Here is a 14,179-nt window from a genome sequence, read left to right as displayed (position 1 = left end):
ACAAGCAGCCACACACACACATACACGTGCATGCACGTCGCCATATAAGTGCAATAATCTTGGACGCGACGTTAAACCCAATTTCACCTCACCTCATAACAGTGGCCATGTTGGCTTGGAAAAGACGTCACAGCGGAACAGTGACGGGCCTGTAAATGTTTCTACAGAAACCTAGTGACACATGTTCACTGCTCACTTAGATAGGTTTCTTTGCTCAATTACCAACATATGACACAAAGGAACTGTTTACTTTTTCACTGGCATTTTTAGAAGTTAGAAAGTAGCCGCACTCAGCAGTATTCCAGCTATATTATGACGTCGGGCTATAAATAATCAAGTCTGGACCAGACAATCCAATGATTAACACGATGAGCATCAATCCACGCACTGTGATGACACGCAGTCACCGAGCCTGACCATTCGTCCGACGTCAATCATCGGCGGCTGGCACGTTTGTTAATACAGTGTATATGAAGACGTATTTGTATATTTCCGGGATGCCGGATCACTGGGCTATGTAGCGGAGATCATAGGTTTTGTTGTTGTGAGTTTGTGTGCCGCGACAGGCAGAAATAGGCCAGCTATATACCGTCTTATAAATAAGCGAGTCTGATTCAGGAAAACCAGTGAGTGAAATCATGAGCATCGTTCTACGTCGTCGGGTTACGAAATCACGCCATCAGCCTCGTCTAGGAGCCTGACTTTCGATCTTTTTAATTGCCTCATAGGACGGACATTTGAGTGTTGGGGACCGGTTCTAAACCAGGTTCCTATATGAACGGCCACAACATTCATTTTACATGTAGATTACTAGTTTTGACCATTGTGAGGCTGTGCAGTGTATGAAATTGAGTCCGTTTCTTTGAAAAGACACAGTATCTTATGAATGGCAACTTCTAAATTCTATAAATATATAAAAATCAAGAATAAAAGATGTTGTCATCAATACAGAAGTTGTCATAAAAATAGCTTTTCTTTACTGCTGCTTTCTAACTTCTAAAAATGCCAGTGAAACAGTGAACAGTTTCTGTGTGTAACATCTTGTTTATTGGAAGACTAGCTGTTCTCGAGGATATTGTCGAGTTCCACACAGATAAATTGATGTTTGAAAGGCCTGACACACCCGCTGAAATAGTCCAGTCCTGTCGCCAAACACGGAGACATTCCACGATCAAGTCCTCTCATCCCAAACTACCGACAAGGATTGTAGGACACTTCAGTAGGCTTGAGCTTTTCATAGGTATGGGGGTGGGTGGGGATGCATCACTGGTGTCATACCCTGACCAGCTCCAATGTACACTGGCTTGAATGGTCAGGTCAACACAGGTTGGTCGTTAATTATTCAGTCGCCGAGGTAGAAACGGCTCTGTCGCCTCTTTGTGAAACAGGCGTAGTCACCGTCTGACATAGAAACAAACTGAAGTAAGACGAGTTCTATGGATGAACAACTTCTTTATTACAATAAGTGCGACGTTTCGGTCGATAAAGGTGTTAGGATCTACACCGAAACGTCGCACTAATTGTAATAAAGAAATTGTTCATCCATAGAACTCGTCTTACTTCATCACTCCAACTTCTAAATGCCACTGAAAGAAGTTAGAAACAAACTGTTTTGAAAGTTTTCAGCCAATCAGTTTGGTTCTGAGTTTGGGGTAGAAGCAATATCCGCTCATCCTGAACATTCTTACTGACAGTCTTTGTAGCTAAACGAAAATGGCTTAATATGTCATCTTCAGATGGAATGAGTGGGTGAGTGTGCTTTTACGCCGCCTTTAGCAATATTCCAGCAATATCACGGCGGGAGACACAAGAAATGGGCTCCACACATTGTACCCATGTCGGGAATCGAACCCGGGTCTTCGGCGTGACGAGCGAACGCTTTAACCACTAGGCTACCCGACCGCCCCCCAGATGGAATGAATGGGCAAGATTTATTAGAGATCTAGAGATCCGAGGGTTGCTGATGAACGTGGACGATGCTCTGTGCTAAAGTTATTTCCATTGTACATTAGAAGATCATTCTGCATAGCCTATTTTATTCTGGAATATATCACTCCCCTGGTCGATACGAATCCTTGTATATACTCTGACTTGTTCTAATTAACTTTTAATCTGTTGTTGATTAGCGCCTAATCGGCTGTCGATGGGTCGTAAATAAATAATGCCATTCCAACGACGACCTCCATGTTAACACAGTCCGCGCCCTAATGACACGTGTCCTCCACAGAGCTCCATCTCTGTATCTGCAAGTATAAACAGGCCGTGATATGCACCAAAAGGAAACGTTTTCCATATCTTCCTTACCTAATTGATGCTATCAAAAACATTTTTGTTATGCCAAATGAGTAGACAAAATGATGCACTTTTTTATCTTGTGTATTAACCGACTGAGCTCAATCTCTTTCACAATATTCTCTCAACTTTACAATCGATGTAGGACGCCATCTTTAGTCGCGTAAATCCGATCCGAGGATTATTAATCAGAGGTACGTGGTTTATAGTGGATAGCTTGTCAGCCTGGGTCAGCGGAAGGGCGGTGGTTCAATCCCCTGGCTGCCTCCGTGGTCTAGTGGATAGCGTGTCAGCTTGGGTCAGCGGAAGGGCGGTGGTTCAATCCCCTGGCTGCCTCCGTGGTCTAGTGGATAGCGTGTCAGCCTGGGTCAGCGGAAGGGCGGTGGTTCAATCCCCTGGCTGCCTCCGTGGTCTAGTGGATAGCGTGTCAGCTTGGGTCAGCGGAAGGGCGGTGGTTAGATCTCCTGGCCGCATCATATCACAAAAAGTTAAAATATGGTACTTGTTGTTACCCTGCTTTGGTTTAACGCCGCTTTGAACAGTATTCCATATCACGATGTGTCAGCTTCATGTGGGCGGGAAGCCCGAAGTGGTTCAGGTCTTAGAGTCGACAGTTGACCAATCACAGGGCTCCACATATAGCTAAAAAAACATGCTCACCGATGTACAGTAACAGTGAAGCAAACGGCATTGATCACTTGGAACAACAACTGATGCACATTATGTATGACTATGGAGAAACATGTGCATTTATCCTGTCTGGCGATTTTAATGCTAGAACCGGGTGTGAATTAGATTATATTTTGGATGATGGTACTGAATACCTAACCACAGATGAAGATTACAAGTCAGATTATTTTCGTTGTATTGGCAACTTTACTTTCATCTCCCATACAGATTGCAGTGTTGTAGATTATTTTATTGTATCTACTGAGTTATTTCCAAATGTATTAGATATGTCAGATGCACTGTGCAGAGTCTGATCACTTACCTATTGTCTGCAGTTTCAAGGATATTGTTACTGGTGGAGTCTGCAAGGAAAGAACTGCTTCTGTTAATTTATCATATGTTCCTAAATATAAATTATCTTCAGAACAGTTTTCATCTTATGTTAAGTATCTCAGCGATGATAATTGTAAAGGGATGTTTGAAGAATATATATTGTTGGTAGATCAAAACGTAAATGCTGCAGTTTGTAAGGCCAGAGATATCGTACGCTTCTGTGCAAAGTCAGCTGTTTCTATAGGAACTTCAGGTAGACAAAGCTATCAGCCTCTGTGTTTTAATAAAGAGTGTGTGTTTTTTAAGTCCGAGAAATACAGACTTTTGAATAAATTTAGAAGTTGTAAGTGTGATTCAAACTTAAAGCAGTACATATCAGCCAAAGATGGGTTAAAGAAATGTTTCAACAAAAAGAAATTTAAGTATGACTTACATCTAAATGAAGAAATCAATGCCACTGCTAAACACAGTGATTGTAAACAGTTTTGGAAGACAGTGATAAAGGCCATACAGAGACGTCCACTGAGAAGTGATATATCTCCAAGTGACCGGCTGATTTACTTTAGAGATCTTCTTAATCCCTTACAGGGAACTGATAATAATGAGTTGATCGTGTTGTGGAGAAGTTTCTGCTTTTCTGTTCTGTAATGATTTTCCCTTTTCGGATAAACTCCTGTCTGGTGAGATCACTGAAAGAGAAGGTTACGGACGCCATCAATAATCTGAGTACAGACAAGTCCGCAGATGAAGCTGGGGAAACCCCCTGAATCGGATCTCTTTGTCAAGTCATTTCAAGTCATTTATTCCGTATAAATGGCCATGAGGCCAACAGTACAACATGTGTAAACTATGGGACAATATAATGATACGGCGCCACTAACATGATTCTAGAATGTTTCACAATACATTCATAGTATTTCTTATTTTAAAGGCTTTATCAAGGAAAATACAGAGCTTAAGTAACTTATCATAATCAACCATATTCAACAAGTTGATAAATTTGTACATATTTGGTTGATAATAATAAGTTGGAAGATATTTAACACGTAAATGGTTATACCAGCCGTAAATGGTTATAAAAGCCGGACATACCAGCACGACATGGAGTTCATCTTCAACTTGTGCGTTACAATAATGACAAGATGTATCTGGTGTTTGGTACTTTCTATAAGAATTTACACTGAAACCATGAATATTACAACGTAGCTTTGTCAGGCATCTCCGTAAACCTGCATTATTGTTAAATAAGTATTTCTCGGGATTGTAGTCATATTTAATCATTGAGTAGAATTTTAAGTATCTTGATATGGATATTTCATTGCTCCACTCTTGGAAATATACTCCTTTACATCGTTGCTGAAATAATTCTAAGAAGTAGTTTCTGTTATCAATTGACTGGGCTACCCACACATTACCAAAACCATATTTGCAAAGCAGTTTCCGTACTTTCGGGACCCAGTTTTCATCACCCGATTTGTCTGATCTTTTTAACATTTCATAACACTTCTTGGTGTATCTGTGTGTTGGATGACGGAGAAGCCTGATCCAAAATACAAGTAATCTGACATTTGCAAATAAACATAGCGGATAACGCCCGCACTCAGCTAAAACAGCTTTGTTTGGGGATCTGGAGCCAATTTGTAAAACATTTTTACAAAAGTTTGTGTGGACTTTTTCAATAGATTTTCGGAGCTCCCAACCCCATAGTTCTGCGCCATATAACAAAATTGGCTTAATTTTACAGTCAAATAGTTTGATAGCATTAACCGGTAGGTTTTTAAATCCATACATAAAGCGTTTGATTGGGAATACTGCTTTTTCAGCCTGTTGGGATAATGTCTCACACGCTTTCGTAAACATTTTCCTGCAAGAGAAGACAATACCTAGATATTTATAATATGACGTTACTTCTATTTTTTCCCCATTTATAAACCATTTCTCATATTTAGATAAGGTTCCACCTTTTTTGAAAACTACAATTTTCGTTTTCTTAGAATTTATTTTTAATCCCCATTTCTCACAGTAGGTGCGTAAAATATCTATTTTCTTTTGAAGATTTAAAACAGTATCTGCAAATATTGCTACATCATCTGCGAAAAGCAGTATAGACAATGCTTTTAGAGATTCATCAATGAATATGCCACTGGTATCGGATGTTAATATATCATTTACATGTTCATCAATGTACATTATAAAAAGTACCGGTGACAATATGCACCCCTGTCGCACTCCACATGCTGTATTAAATACATTAGTCATGGTTTGCTTATTGTACCTAACAGATGCTTTTACATTCTGATATATGCCATTTACCAAATTATATACTTTTCCATGGATACCTCAATAACAAATACAACTATTTATTCCTGTCAACAGAGTCAAATGCTTTATGGAAGTCAACAAATATGCAGTAAAATTTACCCCTCTTCTTTCTTATATACTTATGAATTACTGAATGTAAGATAAAGGCTTGATCACTGGTGGTAAAACCTTCCCTAAAGCCCGCCTGCGCTTCAGAAATAAGATCTTGTGTATCTATCCAGAACTTAATTCTATCATTTATGATAGTTAAAAACACTTTACTGATAACGTCAAGTATTGCTATTCCTCTATAGTTTCCTGGGTCAGTTTTAGCTCCTGCCTTATACAGAGGTACTATTAACCCTACATTCCAAGATGATGGAAATGATCCGGTTTCAAGGATTTTATTAAATAACTTATTCAATAACGGTAGAATAATAGTGCATACTTCTTTAAAGGCTTCGGCAGGAAAACCATCTTCCCCTGGTGCCTTGTCATTGTTTAGACTTTATATCGCCCGTAAAATGTCCTGCTCTGTAATAATGGATGCCAATTCATTATCACTTTCACTACAATATTTACACTCCTCAATATTGTGGACTGAGAGAAAGTCAATACATGATCGTTACACTCAGTATCAGATCTCATTTCTGGGTTAAGAAGTTGTTTAAAGTATTCATACCAAGATTGTGGATCAATATCCTGTCTCTCATCAAGAGTATTTTGACAGTAGCCCTTAATAGTTTTCCAGAATCTAGTGCAATGTTTATCTTTAGCGGCGTCAATACTATCCTCAAGTATCCTTTTTTTTCATATCTTATCTTTTTGTCGTTACAAACTCTTTGGAATTCTCTCTCAGCATCAAGGTATTTTTGACAATGTACGGTGTTGTTGTCTTCCTACATGTATTTAGTAGCTTATATTTGTATTGTTTAAGTTGTTGGCATTCACTGTCAAACCACTTGGGTTGCTCTTTGTATGTTCCGTTCCTACTGTTTACACGCATGTTTCGTGGGTATATATTCATGACAGCATTAAAACAGTCACCAAACAAGGAGTTGATTTGTTCTACTGCAACATCAATATCCACATCAATAACGTTATGGAATTTTTGTGAATACTCCTCAACAATATTTAGGAAACACTGATTGAACTCACCACGACAAGCCGGTCTCCACGTTAACCTCGCCACGCGGTGAGCACATGAACGTGCATCCCGTGGCTGAACTGGCTCACGTGACCTAGCAGTGTCGCACGATAAATTTACTGTTATCGGAAGATGATCTGATACAGTTGCGGTTAAAATATCAAAGTTAATTACTTTTCCAAACAAAGAGGTAGAAACTATACAATAATCTATGCCACTATTTCCTTGAGTACCAATATAAGTATAATCTCCATTTTTATCATTATCTACCCTTCCATTTAAGACGTGCATATTGAAGTTTCGACATAGAGTCAACAGTTGTCTCCCTTCATCATTTATAACTTCATCTTTGGATATTCTCTGTATATCAAAATAATCATTATCATATTCAAATTCATCAAGTGGAAGATGAGACACGTCATCATTTTCAATGTAACATTGTTCTGAACTTATTCTAGCGTTCATATCCCCCAGAAGTACAAATGAGGTTCCTGGGTGTTCCGTTAGTAAGACATGTAATCTACTATCTAACAAGTCCATACCCTTGAGGTGTTCACTCGGAGAAACAGATGCTTCAGAGTTGGTGACGTACACAAAACCAAATATAACTGGTGAGGAGTAGACACAAGTAAAAGATAGAGTCTGTCCAGTCAGCATGTAGTCTGGTGAAGGTGTTGACAATCGACTTAGCGATGTATACGGCAACACCTCCGCTGTATCTACCCCGATGAAAGCGACGGTTTCTAGTACACTGGAAACATTGGTGTTCTGAAAATAAAGTTTCAAAGTCGGAAGCCTTTTTTGCCCAAGTCTCTCAGATACTTTCATACTTTGAACAATATTTTAATGCATTTTTATCTGATTTAGTTTCGAGTATAACCCATCTACATTCCATGTAAACAATTTCAATATCTCAATACATTTACTGGATGTGCATCATAAGTATGGCTATTTGTGCTCAACTTTGATTTAGTAAAACTGTTTGCTCGGCCTCGGGCCCCCTGCTAAGTCTCCCGCTCACTGTCCCTCGCTACATCCGGGGTAGAAGAGGCATATGTCGTCTGCTACCACCAGCCCCGTGGTCTCCAACTCTGTGGTCTCCAGTGAGGATGTTGACCGGTGGAGTATCGTCGGGACGTCTACGCTTTCCTATTTTGACTTAAGATTTGTTACTCCAATCATATGCATATACATCGCCATTGACGATCAGAGTGTTGTAGGAGATGTAACACCGTGATCTCGATACTGCTTCACATCTCTTTGCATAATACTTGAAGTTATTGTTCAATAAGATTTTAGACATGGGTGTGTTTCCAGAATCTTGGAATATAAGTATGATTATTTCATTATATCACGGACGTATATAGACGTCTATCTTCACGTCAATCATAGAAAAACGTTTGAGAATATGGATGGAAGTTAATGATTTATTGTCCGAGTCCCAAGCAGGGTTCCGACCAAACTACTCTACTGTTGATAATTTGTTTGTTTTACAAGATCTTTGTTCTAAATATTTGTGCAAAAACAGAGGTCGTTTTATAGTGTATTTATTGACTTTTAAAAAGCTTTTGACAATGTACATAGGAAAATATTGCTGTATTTACGTATTACCAAAAGATGTCGTGGTAAGATGTCTGTACTTCCAAATGGACATGGTCATCGCATGTATACAGGACAATAAATGAACGTACGGACTGCTTTACAGCATCCGCCGGTGTACGACAAGGTTGTGTTTTAAGTCCGTTGTTGTTTATATTTTTTATAAATGAACTTGCTATAGAGCTGCAAATAGTTGCAAACAGGGGATATTTGTAACACAAAAAATAATGGACATTAAGCTCCTTCTCTTTGCTGATGATGTTGTAATTTTGTCCTATTCTGTAAATGGTTTGCAAAAACAGCTAAATGTGTTACAGAGTTACTGTTCAAAATGGAGTCTTAAAGAAAATCTGAATAAAACCAATGCTGTAGTTTTTAGAAAAGGTGGTATTGTTGAAAACATGAAATGTGGTCTCTTGGCTCGTCTGCCTTGAGTGTAATCACTTACTATAAATATTTAGGTTCTATGTTCTCCTCTAGACTGTCATGGTCTATGACATGACATCTTCCCGAGGCCAGAGAGTTAACTTGTCGCAGAGGCTTATGCAGGGTAATGGAGACACAAAAGTATGCTGTTTTTACAACTGGATTTATTCCAATGATGGTCCACAATCAGTGGTTATGATGATGATGAAGAAACCCTAAAACAAAATATTTACAAAATGTAGGCAAACATCATAACCAATAGATCATTAAAAAAATACTGCCATTATATATCTATTACATGTGTTTGATATACCAATCAATAAGATATAATGTGAACGCTTACTTTACATTTAGTACGGTAAAGCATGTTATGGCGGATATCTCCTCAGTGAGGATGATATCACTGAATACACTACAAAGCAATTAAATAATACTATATTAAGCAATATAACATTACAATAGTATAGACAATTATGCCATGACATGTTGACATAAATATACGTATAACTAAGGGAAGTAACCCTCACCTCGTCTAAGGGACGGAGGCCAAACCACCAGATGTCATCAAAACTGGTCATGCAGTATCTTACGTGACCTGATAAATGACATATAACTACCTGAATCTTACTGGTATGGTAAACATCACATACATTGTATACATGGCATGTGAAACTCATCTAGCAGTATAACAATCAACATTTTTAGGCATTTCATATGTATGATAAAATCAACAATTATAATGTTTTGATATTTTACACTTTCAAGATAAAACAGTACCAATACATGCTTAAGTCTAGTACACTCATTTTGCATATACCTCAATGGTAACATCTTACAATATTTAAATATATATTGCACTAACATGAATATACTGATAATTCATGTTTATAACATATACATGATATACTGTTCTTATGGAACATAAATGACTTAATATGAGTGTACTAAAATACATTATATATACTAGAAACCTAAGTACAATGATAATAAATATATTTAACTCACCCCAAACTGAACTGTCCTTTACCAGTGAGAGTTGTGACTAGAAATGGTGCACATAGTAAAGGTATGAAGTACATGACCAAGGTGGTCATGTGACGCGGGAAATACAAAGCCAGGCCAAGCTGACCGGCAGAGAACAATAAGCTAGGCTGAGACCGCAGTAGCCTTAGCACAAAGAATCAATCACCACATGTTAGATTATGTTACTGAGGTGTGAGTTAGTGGACTAAGTAAACTAATTTATTTAATAAATACACAAATACCTATGTTTTGGATAAGTTTATTACTAAACCACTTTTTGAAAATAATCCCAAATATATACATCCTGCCACATTCTCCCCCCTATTGTGAAATGGCGTCCCGGCATTTCCTGAAACAAATACAAATACAGATATCAGGCTATATACAAATTCACAATCAGAGGTGTAGACTTCTAAGAATTCGTGACCAGTGAGAGTATGGCTCTGTAGGCATCGGCGGGGAGGTCCTTCAATGTTCCATTTTCTGCTAGCGATCTCAGGTAGTTGGCTCTTCTCTCCCAATCTGCTGGTGGTACCACTGTTTGTGCCATAGCATACTCACCACTGGTTATCCAAACTGGTTGACGCCTTTCTCTTCCAGATCGTCTTGGTGGCGTCGAAGGAGAAGTTGCTGTCTCCTCATTGGTTGGCAGGCTTTCTTCAGAGTGAATTTCTCCCTCTGTTGGAACATCTCCTTCCTTTGGTAATGTCTCCTCTTCGTCCACAGGTTGCACCTGAGGCTCTGTCTCACCTGTCTGTGTCACATCCTCCTCCCTCCCCTGAGTCACGGCATCAGGTAAACTCGCTGTAGAGTGGTCCTGATCCAAGACTATTTCAGTGGAGTCATCTTCAGCAACCTCAGCACTGTTCCCTTCAACAGCGATGACTGAAGTCTTCGGGACTGACTCAGCAGGTGGAACTTCTGTCACTAGTAGAGTTACATCTACTTCACCATCGACACTGTCGCAATCAGTTGAGTTTGGCTCTTCTGTGCTGACAACTGTCTGGTCCTTCTTTTCTTTCTGTTCCTGCCTTCTCTTCCTTGGCGTTGGTGTTGGTCGTTGTTGAGATGATGGTAACAAGGAGCCGATGGGCAACAAGAGATTCCGGTGTAAGGTCCTCTTCTTCCCATCACCATTTTCTTTCTGGACGACATAGACGGGTATCTCAGGATTCGGTTGACTTTCCACAATGTAAGTGTCCTCTTCCCATCTGTCAGCAATCTTATGCTTACCATCAAAAGCAACAACCTTGACTAGAACTCTGTCCCCTTGATGTACTGTAGCACCTCTGATCTTGAGATCATAGTTCTTCTTCTGCTGTTGTCTTGCCTTCTCTGCTGCTGTGGCTGCTGTCTGATAGGAGTCCGAAAGTCTCTTCCTTAGACAGTGCACATAATCAGTGAGAGATTTCCTTTCTTCTGGCCTGTCTATCCCAAAGGCAAGATCAACTGGCAGTCTAGGCTGTCTACCAAACATCAAAAAGAAAGGGCTCTCTCCTGTGGAGTCATGATGAGTGCTGTTATAGGCATGGACAAGGCTTGCTACATGGGATTTCCAGTCTGTCTTCTTCGTTGGCTCCAATGTTCCTAACATGTCAAGCAGAGTACGATTAAATCGCTCGCACATGCCGTTTCCTTGGGGGTGATACGGTGTTGTCCTCGATTTGTCAATTCCAGCCACTTGACACAGTTCCTTCACTAGTCGACTCTCAAAGTTGGCACCTTGATCAGAATGTATCCTTTGAGGAAAACCGTAGTGTACGAAGAAACTGTTAAAAAGGACGTCTGCGGTCGTACGGGCAGTCATGTTCCTTGTAGGGAATGCTTGTGCATAACGAGTGAAATGGTCCGTAAGTACCAAGATGTTCTGGTATCCACCTTTTGATGTTTCCAAGGTCAAGAAGTCGATGCAGACCATCTCCAGTGGCTGACTAGTGCTGATGTTATGCAGTGGAGCTCTTGCATTAGTTGGGATCTTTCTCCTGATGCATCTCTCACAGCTCTTGATCCATAGATCGACATCACGTGACATCCCTGGCCAGTAAAATCGATCTCTACACAGGGATAAGGTACGTTCCCGTCCAAGGTGGCCAACATCATCATGTAGTCCTCTTAGAGCCTTGTTCCTAAATGCAAGTGGTAGTACAAGTTGCCTCTTCTCTTTGCCATTGATGTTGGTACACCTATAAAGCACTCCATGGTGTAGTTGTAAGTGGTCTATCTCCCGGCGAAGATTTACTGGGACATCTGGTCTCCTCCTGTTCTGAAGATTTGCAATAATAGGACCTAGTTCAGGATCTCTGCGTTGAGCCTTGTGCCAATCTCGTGTAGATAGACTTGATAGTTCACTACCACTTTCATCTTCATCAATAACTTCTGCACTGAAACAGAGACTCTCCACGTAGTTCCTTGGTTGCAAACTTCCACAAATGGCTTGTACTTCATCTGTTGCAATGTCTCTGTCTTCAGTCTTTGGCAGTCTGGATAAGGCATCAGCATCTGTGTTTCCCTGGCTTATACTTGATGTTGAAGTCAAAGGAAGCTAGGGCTGCTAACCAGCGATGTCCAGTGGCGTCCAGCTTTGCAGATGTTAGGACATAAGTAAGAGGATTGTTGTCGGTGTAGACAGTAAAGTGGTGTCCGTACAGGTAGTCATAGAACTTCTCTGTCACTGCCCATTTCAGTGCTAGGAACTCTAACTTATGCGCTGGATAATTCTTCTCTGCCTTGTTGAGTCCTCGGCTGGCATATGCTATCACTCGCTTTGTTCCTTCTTGCTCCTGGTACAGCACTGCTCCTAATCCAAAAGAACTTGCATCAGTGTGTAGCTCAAAGGGCTTGCAATAATCCGGATACCCAAGGATTGGAGGTGATGTAAGGGCCTCCTTCAGCTTCTGGAATGCAGTTTGCTGACTAGCTTCCCAATGCCAAGGTAATCCTGCTCCCGGCTTCTTTCCTTTCGGTCCTTTCTTCTTCACTGTTGGAGGTAAGAGATCACTAAGTGGTCGGGCTATGTTGGAAAAGCTCTTCACAAATTTCCGGTAATAGCCAGCAAAGCCAAGAAACCGGCGAACTTCTTCAGGGCTGCGTGGAGTAGGCCAGTTCACAATCTTTTCAGTTTTAGAAGGATCTGTCTGGATCCCCTCAGCTGAAACAATGTGACCAACAAACTTCACCCTCTCCTTGAAGAATTCGCATTTCTTGGGGTTCAGCTTGATTCCACTCTCCCGTAGTCTCTGTAGGATCTTCTCTAGTCTGACTAGGTGGTCCTCAAAGGTGTTGGAGAAGACGATGAGATCATCCAAGTAGATCATACAAAGTTCGAGGTGCAGATCTCCAAGCATGTCCTCCATTTGTCTCTGGTAAGTAGCAGGTGCGTTCACAAGTCCAAATGGGAGTCTATTATATTCATAGAACCCAAGTGGTCCAACCGTGAAAGCTGTTCTGGCCTTGTGCTCCTCAGCAACATCAATCTGGTGATATCCTGACTTCATGTCCATGACAGAGTAGAATTTGCTCCCTGCTAGCTTATCAAAAATCTCATCGATCCGGGGTAGAGCGTAACTGTCTTTAACGGTCCGATTATTAAGAAATCTGAAGTCCACGCACATCCTCAGGGAATTGTCTTTTTTGCGAGCAAGCACGATGTTAGAAGCCCATGGGCTGTGTGAGCGTCGAATAATTCCACAAGCTAACAGTTGCTTGAGATGATCCTTGACCTCAGGAAACATGGCTGGTGGTATCCTCCTATGTCTCTGTTTGAAGGGTACCTCATCTGTTAGCTCGATCCTGTGCTGTACAGTTGTAGAATGACCAATGTCCATATCCCCAGTAGAGAACACATCACTGTATCTCTTTAACAGATCCTCACATAACTTCTGTTGATCTTCAGTTATTGTTGGGGATATATCCACCTTGTCCAAAGGATGTTCCATGTCCTCCTTCACCATCTTCTCAAGGTTAATAGTTGATACCTCCTCAATCCGAACTGGTTGAATCTCACACACCAAAGCTCTCGGGGGAATGACTACAGTTTGAGATGACAAGTTAGATACCTGGACCGGGATGTACTTATTTTTGTAGTTGAATCTGAAAATAGCAGGGGCTATCTCCAATCCAGGTGGCACAGCGGCATGTGTTGTTTGCTGTATCATCACACAGGTATCTCGATAGGGGAGTTCCTTGTCAATGTAGCCTCGGATGGTGGTTGTAGTGTTAGGAGGGACAATGATCTTGGTACGCTCATTACACTTCACAACACCCAGCTTCCCAAAGTTCTTCTTTAGAGCCTTGTCCTGAAGCAAAATACTCCTAAAAGCTAAATACCAGGAAGTATGTAGCTCAACTGTCTGAAGGAAGTTGGTCCCACTCCTTGTCTTGCAGTCTTCC

Source organism: Haliotis cracherodii, unplaced genomic scaffold (genome assembly GCF_022045235.1).
Source record: "Haliotis cracherodii isolate W230 unplaced genomic scaffold, xgHalCrac1.p SCAF_4, whole genome shotgun sequence".
Lineage (NCBI taxonomy): Eukaryota > Metazoa > Mollusca > Gastropoda > Lepetellida > Haliotidae > Haliotis > Haliotis cracherodii.
Note: the sequence above shows the minus strand (reverse complement) of the source record.